Source organism: Diabrotica virgifera, chromosome 7, assembly GCF_917563875.1.
Source record: "Diabrotica virgifera virgifera chromosome 7, PGI_DIABVI_V3a".
NCBI classification, from domain to species: domain Eukaryota; kingdom Metazoa; phylum Arthropoda; class Insecta; order Coleoptera; family Chrysomelidae; genus Diabrotica; species Diabrotica virgifera.
Window position 1 is genome coordinate 116662433 of NC_065449.1, and position 12001 is coordinate 116674433.

The following is a 12001-nucleotide window of genomic DNA, read 5'->3' on the forward strand; positions in this document are numbered from 1 at the left end:
AAGTCCCTTTGAGGAAACAAACAGTTACTTTTGAATGAGATATTCTAAATTAAAAATCACACTCGATTTTCTCTTTTTTTTTTTCACACCTGTAACTTATTAAAATAAACATTATAGAAATTTTCAGGGACTTTTGGCCCTCGGTAATAATGTAGTCTATCATTATGTGTATAAATTTTTCAAAAATATTTATTAGTTTTTTCAGTATTCGAAAAAATTGAATGCATTTAAAAAGCATTGGCCCGGAATTTGACGCTCTTAAAAATTTCAATCTATTGAAAAATATAATATATTTTTTTATAAATTTTCATCTAAAAAGGGAATTTGAAGTTATTTGACATGCAGAATTAAATAATATCGATCCGTAAGAACCTTTTTTGTAAATTTTGAATAAAGGGTGTCTTTTAATGATTGAAACATTGCAGTTAACCATAAAATTATTCGAAAAGATAAACAAGTGTTTATGTCATGTCATATATTTGAACATGATTTGAAACTAAATAATGCATAGATCAATACTGTTTAATTTTCCGCAAGAAAAGTACCTAAATTTCTACCTCTTAAAAACAAAAAATCATGTAATTTTTGAAGTGTTTTGAAGAGCCAAAATAAACTCACTTGTCAATTTTCATAAAATCGATGCAGTAGATACTGCAAAATATTTTATAACTTTTTACCGCAAAAGAATAAACTATAAAATATTAACACCGAACGAATCAACATGAAATAAACTTTTGGTAAAAGCAATATGTACTACTTAGTAAATTGGTTTGATTTTAGCACTGAATATTTAATAAACATTAAGAGCTTCTGCAAAAGCAATAAAGGGTAGTATGTATTTTTTGGTTTTATTTTGGAACTAAATGTGTATCACCACAAAAAAGATAAAAACAAAAATGTCGGTTCAAGAAATTAAAACAATACTGTATCTCTCTTATTCAGTTTTGCTTTTGTTTACATCATTAAGTACGAACAACACTATAGCTGGCAATTAAAGACATCAAATCCACAAGTAATTATAGAAATTTCGTAAAAATGTCAATTTAAAACGGTTTTTTTATTTTTCTTCGTACGCAAAAACAACCAGGGAGTTATCGCAAAAATTTCACCATCGCGCTGTACTGACCAGCGGATCGGTGGATCCTTATAAATACAGCATGTGTAAAACGATAACATTCAGTGCTGTATCAATAACAAGATCGTGTGTATCTCTGTTTCCTATACTGCGAGATTTAACTCTTCTACGTTTGCTTATAGTTTTTCGTTTGCTCTCTCAAGTGTTAGTGTGATTTCTTCAAAAAAAAAAAGAAAGGTAGGAAAATCAAGTTTTACGTTTATGTATGAAAAATTTTTTGAGAGTTAGCTTTGATGATTAAGATATTTTATTTAAGTTCATCATTGTGCTCATAATTTTATTATAAAAGTTCATTTCAATTGCCCTTGCAATAAATTATTGATTTTATAGAAAAATCACACCATACTATTTTATAATCAACTTTAAATTTATTAGAAATGCTAGTAGTGCAGTCACTGAAGGTGGATATGAGCTATTACCTCCGATTTCGTTCAACCTCCATCGATTTGCATGAAAATTGGTGAGTGGTTAACTTTTTTGTAAAAACTTATAGTTTTTGAGTTATTTATGAAAAATAGGTTAAAAACATGCATTTTTCTCATGAAAAATTAAAATCTTTGATCTTTAATAACTCAAAAAGTTTTGATTTATTTTAATAACTTTATATAACAAATTTTGCTTAGAATTTATCCCCCTATCTAACTATGGGGTTATTTTTAATAAAATAATTTTCACCCCCGAAAAGGGGTGGCATCCACCCCCAGGGTAAAAGCGCAAGTTAGTATCATGTCACCTTTGTTCCTTGAGGTATCCTCTAACTGCTCACCAATTTTCATGAAAATCGATAGTGGTTCAACGAAATCGGAGGTGAAAACCTTCGGTGACTGCACTATAGCAAATAATTGAACATTTAACAAATCTATTTATTTTTTTTAATATCTCAAAATCAGATGTAAATTTATACAATAAAATAAAAATTTACAAATGATCTTTTAATATATTTTTAATTTTTTAGAGTTTTCTTGTGTACCTACTTATATAAACAAAAGTTGAAACTTGAGCGTCATCAACATTTTTTACTGCTCTTATTTATGAGCTACATAGAACTCGCATTAGAGAACTTAGAGCAAGGAGCTACGGCGTTAATAGAAAATGTTTCATATTACTTTCATATTTAATATTTTTTATATTTCAAAATATTTCATATTTTCTTTTAATCTGTTTCTACTTTTTAACTTTTTTAAATATAACACTATTTAGTTTGTTGTGAAAATCGTAATATATGTCAAAAATTAGAATTCTTCTTATTCTTTTTGTGTAGACATGACTCTGTTTTTCAATGTGCCTCCAGTAAGTTGTCGTTCCATTGTTTTCGTGCTTTTCCTACATTTTTACTATATTATACTCTATTTGTTGTCATTCGGCATATATATGATTATTCCATTCTACTCTTCCCTTTCTTGTCCAGTCGTTTATATTCTCCACATTGTAGTATATCTGTATTTATCACTCTGTCCCATAGTGTCTTATCATCGATTTTTCTAATGGATTTTAGGTCTGAAGACTGAAGACTGTTTTGTAAACTCTGCCTCTCATTTCTTTCCCGAAATTTTCATTTCTCATAGTGTTTTATTCAGGCATTATGTAGCTCTGTTTGCTCTATTTACTTGATCTTCCTTCTGCTTCGAGCTTTCCGTAGCTAGGTGCCGAGATATTTTAAGGTTATCACTTGTTCTATTAGCTAACGCCCTAGCTCAAATTTACATCTTATTAGTTTTCCTGTTATAATCATGCATTTTGACTTTTTTGGGAAAATTAACATGCTAAATTTTCTGGCGGTTATATTAAATTGCTGCAGCAGAAGTTGTAAATAATTAGTCCTGTCGCCAGGGGGGTACAACGGCCTCCTTTATTCAGATGGACTTACCCAAGTTTTTTTCATGTATTTTGACCCGTAGAATACGATTTTTTTGGGTAACAGTTGATCCGGATGTCGATAAGATTGTTATTGACCAAGAACTTGAGGAATTACATAACCGCGATCTCTCGCAAAACAAAACATTTTTTGGTATTTTTTGGGTCATTCTAATCAAAACATGTTTCTACAATTTTTTTCGTAGGATGGCTAGTTTTCGAGATAACCGCGGTTGAACTTTCAAAAAATCGAAAAATTGCAATTTTTGAACCCGAATAACTTTTGATTAAAAAATAAAATAGCCAGTCTGCTTACCGCATTTGAAGGTTTAAGTCAAATTATATCGGTTTTAATTATTTACATTGCTAAAAATTTATTTTTTTATTGTTTAACAAAGCTGTAAACACATGGTGTTGCCCGTGCCTTTACATGCATTTTAACGCATGCTACGTAGAAATAGCCTCAATTGCACTAGTACCTATTCTACCTACTCGTTAGATTTTAAATGAGAAATCATAGAAAACATCACTCACGCACTAGGTGTTTGTAGCTTTGTTTAACAATAACACAATAAATTTTTAGCAATGCAAATAATCAAAACCGATATAATTTGACTTGAACTTTCAAAGGCGCTAAGCAGAATTGCTATTTTATTTTTTAATCAAAAGTTATTCGGGTTTAAAAATTGCAGTTTTTCGATTTTTTGAAAGTTCAACTGCGTTTATCTCGAAAACTGAGCATCCTACGGGAAAACTGGTTAGAACATTTTTTACTTAGAATGACCCAAACAATACAAAAAAATGTTTTGTTTTGTGAGAAACCTCTGTTATGTAATTCCTCAAGTTCTTGGTCAATAACAATCTTATCGACATCCGGATCAACTGTTACCCAAAAAATTCGTATTCTACGGGTCAAAATACATGAAAAAAGCTTGGGTAAGTCCATCTGAATAAAGGAGGCCGTTGTACCCCCCTGGCGACAGGACTATATTCTCTGATATTCTTTTTCTCTATAAGTATTCCCTATTTAGTCCTTCGACTCTGATTTTTGTTTGTGTTGATGGTTGATGCCACTCTGTTGGGTGTGATTATGATATATTTCATGATGATTCGTATTTTACTTAATACTAGGCTAAGGTCGTTAATAGAAAATGTATTAAACATAATGTTGCTTTGCCAGTGGCGTACGCTCCGCAAGTTCAGATCAACAACGACCAACTAGTACAAGGTAACGTTTCATTTCCTCAGGTTTTACCCACACCATATTACCAAACAACACAACAACCCCTATACTTTAGCAATATCCCAGCCTTGCCAAACAAAAATAGCCAAGAAATTAGCCAAGACGAAGAATGGAAAACTGTAGAAAACACTAGGAAAAGAGTCAGACTTAGCCCTGAACACAGAGTAACTAAACAGACCAAAATTAATGACTACTGGCTAAATTCACCTGTTCATACATCAAATCGATTTGAGGAGTTGTCTAACGACGCAGATAACGAAGCAAAAAATGAAGAAGTTCAAACTGAAAGAACTGAGATTCAAACTGAAAAAACCTCAAAACCACCTCCCATATTTGTAAATGGAGTGAAAAATGTGACCCCACTCACCACACTATTAAATAATATAGCCAAAAATGGATACGAAATCAAAGTTTTAAATCACGATCAAGTTAAAATACAACCTAAAGAAAAAGAAAATTATAGTACAATAACTAAAGCTTTAACTGAGAAAAAAACAGAATTCCATACATTTAGGCCTCGTGACGAACGCAGCTTCAGAGTAGTATTAAAAAACATGCATTACTCAGCCAATCTGACAGAATTAAAAGAAGAAATCGAAAAGCTGGGGCACTCGGTAGTAAATATGTGGAACATTAAAAATTACAAAACTAAGCAACCTTTATCAATGTTCTTCATTGACTTAAAATCAGCAGAAAATAATAAAACAATTTACGACGTTGAACACTTGCTAAACTACAAAATTAAATTTGAACCACCATACACAAGGAGGGAAATTCCACAGTGCAGTAGATGTCAAAGATATGCGCATACAAAAAAATACTGTCAACATAGGCCCAGATGTGTAAAATGCACCGGAGATCATGCTACTGAACACTGTACAAGAAAAGAAAGATCTGACGATGTTCAGTGCATTCTTTGCGAAGGAAACCACCCGGCAAATTATAAAGGATGTACTATATATAAGGAACTGCAGAAAAAAACATATCCAACCCTACGGCAAAAACAACCTACAACCCCACTAACGAGTAATATTGGAAGAACCATCAATCCAGGCATTAGCTACTCACAAGCAGTAACAAACCAACTACCTCAAGCAAGCACATCTCAGAATACTTTGCAAGCACCAAATTTAACGCATCCTACTCCTGCTAACGACCTGTCTGAACTAAAATCGATGTTTAAAGGATTTGCGGAACAACTGTCCACACTGCTAAACCTCCTAACGATAGTCGTCAATAACATAGGCGCCCATACACACGGGCAGGGGGGGGCCGTGGCCCCCCCTAGCTTTTCGGGAAAGAACAAAAATTAAATTTATATTACGTAAACGTATTTTTGTCAAAAAATTATTGGATAATTTTGAGAGATAAATTGGAAACAACATATTTATTAATAAAAAAATTCACATATTGGGTAGTTATTAATAGTTTAACAGAAAATATTTGTGTCTGCGACAGTGGTCTATATGGAATGTGCATAATACACATTTCCCACAATCACGGTATGCTATTAACGAAAACATTGAAAGAGATTAGAGGCGTGGGAAACATATACACTGTAATCGACACCCAAAATTATCAATTAAATGAATCATTTATAATACTGCAAAAAAAAAACATATCAGCAAGAAATCCGATCTCTGACCGATAATCACTAATGAGCCATTTGTCTTTGAGAACTGGTATAAAGTAATTATATTTTATATTTTGAAATAAATTCATACTGAAAAATAATTATTAAAATTTATTGAACATAGTCAAATTTTAGTTTGCAAAAGTATTTTATTAGTAAGTATATTATTTTTAAAGTGTGCATTATGATGAACAGAACAATTTTATTTAAATGAAAAACAGGTGATCTTTCATGATGAATGAGTGTTATATACAGGGTGTCCCAAAAGTAGCGAAAAGGTCGAATAATTCGCGAAATAAACATCGGATCGTAAAACTGAAAAATACGTGTTCAATAATTTTCAAAAATCTATGCGATGACACTAAACAAGTCCACCACTTCAACCCCTGGGTGTAGCGGGGGGGTAACTTTAAAATCTTAAATGGAACCCCTAATTTTTGTTGCAGATTTGGATTTTCCTTGTAAAAATAAGCAAATTTTATTGGAGCCATTTTGCGAATTGTGGATAGATAGCGCTATAATCGGAAAAAACGGTATATCGTGATACCATAGCAAAATTATAGAAACGGTCTAATATCTCGAGAAATATACTTCCAAATAAAAACTAAAAAACACGTGTTTAATATTTTTCAGAAATCTATAGAATGACACCAAACAGGATTTTTCATTCCACACTCTGGAGGTGGGGTGAGAGTTAACTTTAAAATCTTAAATAGGAACCCCCGTTTTTTCTTGCAGATTGAGTTTCCTCCTCAAAAAATAAGTAACATTTATTCGAACTTTTTTAGAATTGTTGACGGATGGCGCTATATTCGGAAAATGCGATTTATTTGCGCCATCTATCAACGATTCTAAAAATGTTTGGAATATGTGTGCCTTATTTTTCATAAGGATTCTAAATCTGCAAAAATAAAGGGGGCTCCTTTTTAAGATTTTAAAGTAAAAACTTGGTTCGACACATACTCATGGTTAGTCTGCTCGCCAAAGTTGAAGGAAAGGCTTTGCAAGCATTGTATTCTTTTCAAACGGGTTTTAAAGAGAGGCGCAACTTTTGTGGTACCCATGACATTTCCATTTAAAAACTTGGTCTAGTGTTTAAATGTATGAATAATTTCTCACAACAGGGTTCAAACTGGGTTTTTTAGGTGGTTTAAACTACAGTAGACTCTCTCTATAACGAGAACTGAAATGGTGGATTAATTATCTCGTTATAAGCGGATCTCGTTATTTCAAACAATAATAATATTGAAATGTTTTGATGCCTCTTACGTAGTTTATTAGGTGTCGATGGTCAACCTGAACAGTGAACAATATGAGACTTCGCCGCCATAAATTGTAAATTTCCTATAGTATTCAATATCGGTCGATAAATAGACAGAAGTTTATTACAGGTGGCCGAGTTTATTACAGCACTGGCCTCGATAATAAGACAGATGTTGGGCGTTTCTATGTACAGGTAGTTGGGGCATTTATTTATTTATGACCATTAAAACGCTAAAAACAGGTAAAGACAAGTATTCTTCGATTTAAATTTTCCTCGTTATAATCAAATATGCCTCGTTATAGAGCGTTATAGTTCAATAGGAATTTCATGGGACACCTAATGTACCTCGTTATAAGCAAAACCTCGTTATATCCGTGTTCGTTATAGAGAGAGTCTACTGTATATATTGTCATCCGAAATATACAAAATGTAATGTGCAACATCTTCTTCACGTTTGGCCCCCCCCTAAAAATTTTTATATGGGCGCCCTTGGTCAATAATTTAACAAAATGAATAAGTTACTAAAAATTGCACTTTGGAACGCCAACGGGCTTGCCAAACATTGTCTTGAGGTAAAAACTTTCATCATTAGTCACGAAATTGATATAATGTTAATATCAGAAACTCACTTCACAAGTAGAAGCTACTTTAAAATACCTAACTACACAACTTACAATACTAGACACCCAGATGGTACAGCCCATGGTGGAACTGCTATTATAATCAAAAACAATATCAAACACTATGAGACTAATGACTTTAAAAAAGACTACTTGCAGGCTACTAACATAGTTATTGAAGATTGGCATGGCTCACTAACAATCTCTGCAGTCTATTGCCCACCAATACACAAGATAAAAAAAGAACAATTTGAAGAATTTTTTAAAACATTGGGTAACAGATTCCTGGCTGGAGGAGATTACAACTCTAAACATACACATTGGGGATCAAGATTAATCACCCCAAAAGGACGACAGCTTCTAGCGGCTATGAATAGTAACAACTACTCGTATATTTCCAGTGGTGAACCTACTTATTGGCCAACCGACGTGAACAAAATACCCGATCTACTTGACTTCTGCATAACAAAGGGAATTCCAAAAAGATCGCAAAGAATTGAATCTTGCTTTGACCTTTCCTCGGATCACTCGCCTGTATTAATCACGATAAGTACTGAACTTGTTGAGGTACAGCTACCACCGAAACTGGACAACAAATATACGGATTGGGAAAGGTTTCGGCGGGTGATTGAGGACAACCTAAACCTAAACATACCTTTAAAAACAAACTATGAAATAGATGAAGCCATACAAAATTTTAACGTAATTATACAGGAAGCAATCTGGCAAACAACACCCCTAAAAAACACGACGCTCATGAAACAAGAGCTACCAAACATAATCAGACAAAAAATCAAAGAAAAACGATATTTAAGAAAAACATGGCAAAGAACGCACGCGCCTCAGGACAAAACCAGACTCAACCAGGCTACACTTCAACTTAAAACTCTCCTAAATAACTACAAAAACGATGGGATTAAAGAATATCTTAGCAACCTATCAGCAACAGAAATTACAGACTATTCTCTATGGAAGGCTACGAAAAAATTTAAACGACCTCAATCAAGCAACCCTCCTATTCGCGCAGAAAACGGCGAATGGGCCAAAAGCAATAAAGAAAAATCAGAAGTGTTTGCAAAATATCTCACAGACGTCTTTCAACCTTTCCCTGCTGAGAATAATCAAAACTTTGAAGCATCCATCCAACAATTTTTAGAATTTCCATACCAGTTAGAACTTCCACCGGAAAAGTTTAAGGTATATGAAGTGATCAAAATAATACAAAATCTTAAATCGAAAAAGTCCCCAGGCTTCGATCTTATATCCAGTAAAATTATTAAACAACTACCCAGGAAAGGAATTGTGTACCTCACTCAATTATTCAATGCAGTATTAAGAACCGCATATTTCCCTCTCCTCTGGAAAGTCGCAAAAATTATACTAATTCCCAAACCAGGAAAGCCGCTGGAAAATGTCAAATCATATCGACCCATAAGCTTACTGCCGATAGTGTCAAAGATCCTAGAAAAACTGATACTCTCAAGAATTCAACCACTCCTATCAGATCGAGAACTAATCCCTGCACACCAGTTTGGATTCAGATCCCAACACGCAACCATAGAACAGGTTCATCGGATATGCAGAACTGTTAATCAAGCATTGGAAGACAAAATGTACTGCACTGCCGCTTTTCTAGACATCTCGCAAGCATTCGATAAAGTCTGGCACACAGGCCTTCTATACAAATTAAAAAATATGCTTCCTCTCACTCACTTCCTAATTTTAAAATCCTACCTCCATAACCGTTACTTTTTTGTACAACATAGAGATGAGTGCACGTCTCTATTTCCAGTTGGATCTGGAGTTCCACAGGGCAGTGTTCTGGGGCCAGTGTTATACCTATTGTACACAGCAGACTTACCAACAAACTTTCAAACCACTACAGCTACATATGCAGACGACACAGCAGTGATGTCAGTACATCAGGACCCACGGATAGCTTCTCAACTTCTGCAAACCAGCCTCAACAAAATGCAAACTTGGTTAAAACGGTGGCGTTTTCAAACAAATGAAACAAAGTCGGTTCATATTACCTTCACAAACCGTAAAGGTCACTGCCCGCCTGTATATATCAACAACCACCAACTAAAACAGCAAGCAACAGTCAAATACCTTGGAATGCATCTAGACCAAAGATTAAACTGGAGAACACACATTTTTATGAAGCGTAAACAACTTGGTCTCAAATTACACAATCTTTACTGGCTGATTGGTCACAAATCATCACTTTCGATGAAAAATAAAGTACTTGTCTACAAAGCAATTTTGAAGCCAATATGGACTTACGGGATCCAACTTTGGGGTACTGCATCAAACTCCAATATCGAAATCTTGGAGAGGTTCCAGTCGAAGGTTCTTCGAATAATCACAAATGCCCCATGGTATGTTGCAAATATTATTATTAGACGCGATCTAGAAATTTCAACAGTAAAAGAAGAAATTACCAACTTTGCACAGAAATACGAAGACAGACTGGCACAACATCCAAATGTACTAGCCAGAAACCTGATAAGCCAACCAGTCAGACGGAGACTTAGACGAAATACACCTAGTGATTTACCATCGCGATTTTAGTTATATGTGCCGTAATTCCCAGAGACAAACAATTTTATATCTATGTAAAATATTTGTAAAGAAAATGATTATTGAATCATTTTCTCCAAGTCACCTACACTAGTGGTCACAACATTTACTTATTGTAACTTGTTTTACAGATTGTAAATAAATTAGGACGTTAAATAAAAAAAAAAAAAAAAAAAATCCGGATCAACTGTTACCCAAAAAATTCGTATTCTACGGGTCAAAATACATGAAAAAAGCTTGGGTAAGTCCATCTGAATAAAGGAGGCCGTTGTACCCCCCTGGCGACAGGACTATATTCTCTGATATTCTTTTTCTCTATAAGTATTCCCTATTTAGTCCTTCGACTCTGATTTTTGTTTGTGTTGATGGTTGATGCCACTCTGTTGGGTGTGATTATGATATATTTCATGATGATTCGTATTTTACTTAATACTAGGCTAAGGTCGTTAATAGAAAATGTATTAAACATAATGTTGCTTTATTAAAAAAAAATCATCACGTTCTAATTTTTGTTCTACCAATTTCAATGTAATGAATATAAATTTATTTCAACGTAGTATGAAATAAAAACTTCTGTTTTGTAAGTGCATATATTGGATATTGGTATATTAATTTATTAAAAATTCTTTAAAATGTATCCAAAAGATAATGGAAAATCAAAAAAATCACAATACGTTTTCGGTCTAAACTGACCATCTTCAGTGTGAAACTAAAAATAAGTAAACCCCTTAATTTAAAGCAAAGAGTAAAATTTTGACTGCTGAAATATTAGAAAATGTGGTTACTTAATTTTATTAAATTAAACACATTTTTACTAGTGTACACCATACAAAATATTACTTGACTTTTACGTTGTAGTCTAAGAGCTAGAGCCGAAAAATCATCATCATAAGTAATATGGAGTTTGGCATGTGAAATGTGTCTATTGTATATTGATAATTATGACCCCTTTCAGGCTGACACCTCAGTGGAAACAGGAAGCAGCAATAAGGGATGAAAGGGGAAAGTTAGTGTAGTCTTTAAAGGTTTTCACCTCCTATTTTGTTAAACCTCCATCGATTTGCATGAAAATTGGTGACTAGTTAGAACATACCTCAGGAAATAAAAATGATTTGGTGCCAACTTGCGCTTTTACCCTGGGGATGGATACCAACCCTTCTCGGGGGTGAAAACGATTTTATTAAAAATAACCCCACAAATCGATAGAGGGACAAATTATAAGTAAAATTTGTTATAACATGTTATTAAAATAAATCAATACTTTTTGAGTTATTAAAGATCAAAGATTTGTCTGTTTAAGAGCACATGCGTGAGGTTACGGATGATAAAAAGAAAATATTAATTAATTGTATGTTATTTAAATATTATTTCAATATTATAAATTTAGCAAAAGTGTATTCGAATATGTCAAATGTACCCATTATTGGACAACCCCAGTTTCTGGATATATTCAGTTTATAGTGAAAAAAAATTCAATTAAATATCGAAATAATATAAAAATAATATTTTACTAACATAAAATTAATTAACATGTTCTTTTTATCATCCGTAACTTCACGCATATGCTCTTAAATAGACAAATCTTTGATCTTTAATAACTCAAAAAGTATTAATTTATTTTAATAACATGATATAACAAATTTTAGTTAAAATTTGTCCCTCTATCGAT

The 12001-nt window shown here is 33.1% G+C and overlaps 1 protein-coding gene across 3 annotated transcripts in view; it reads left to right on the forward strand.

Moving 5' to 3' along the window:
* The first annotated feature begins 1148 nt into the window (after positions 1-1148).
* LOC114326772 (S-adenosylmethionine synthase) overlaps positions 1149-12001 on the forward strand; it is an 84860-nt gene continuing 74007 nt past the window's right edge. Inside the window, exon 1 of one of the 3 annotated variants that reach the window (XM_050655958.1) lies at positions 1149-1312. The gene's annotated coding sequence lies outside the window, so the exon portion shown is untranslated. The remainder of the gene's footprint in view (positions 1313-12001) is intronic. The other 2 variants (XM_028275202.2, XM_028275201.2) reach the window with 2 other exon arrangements.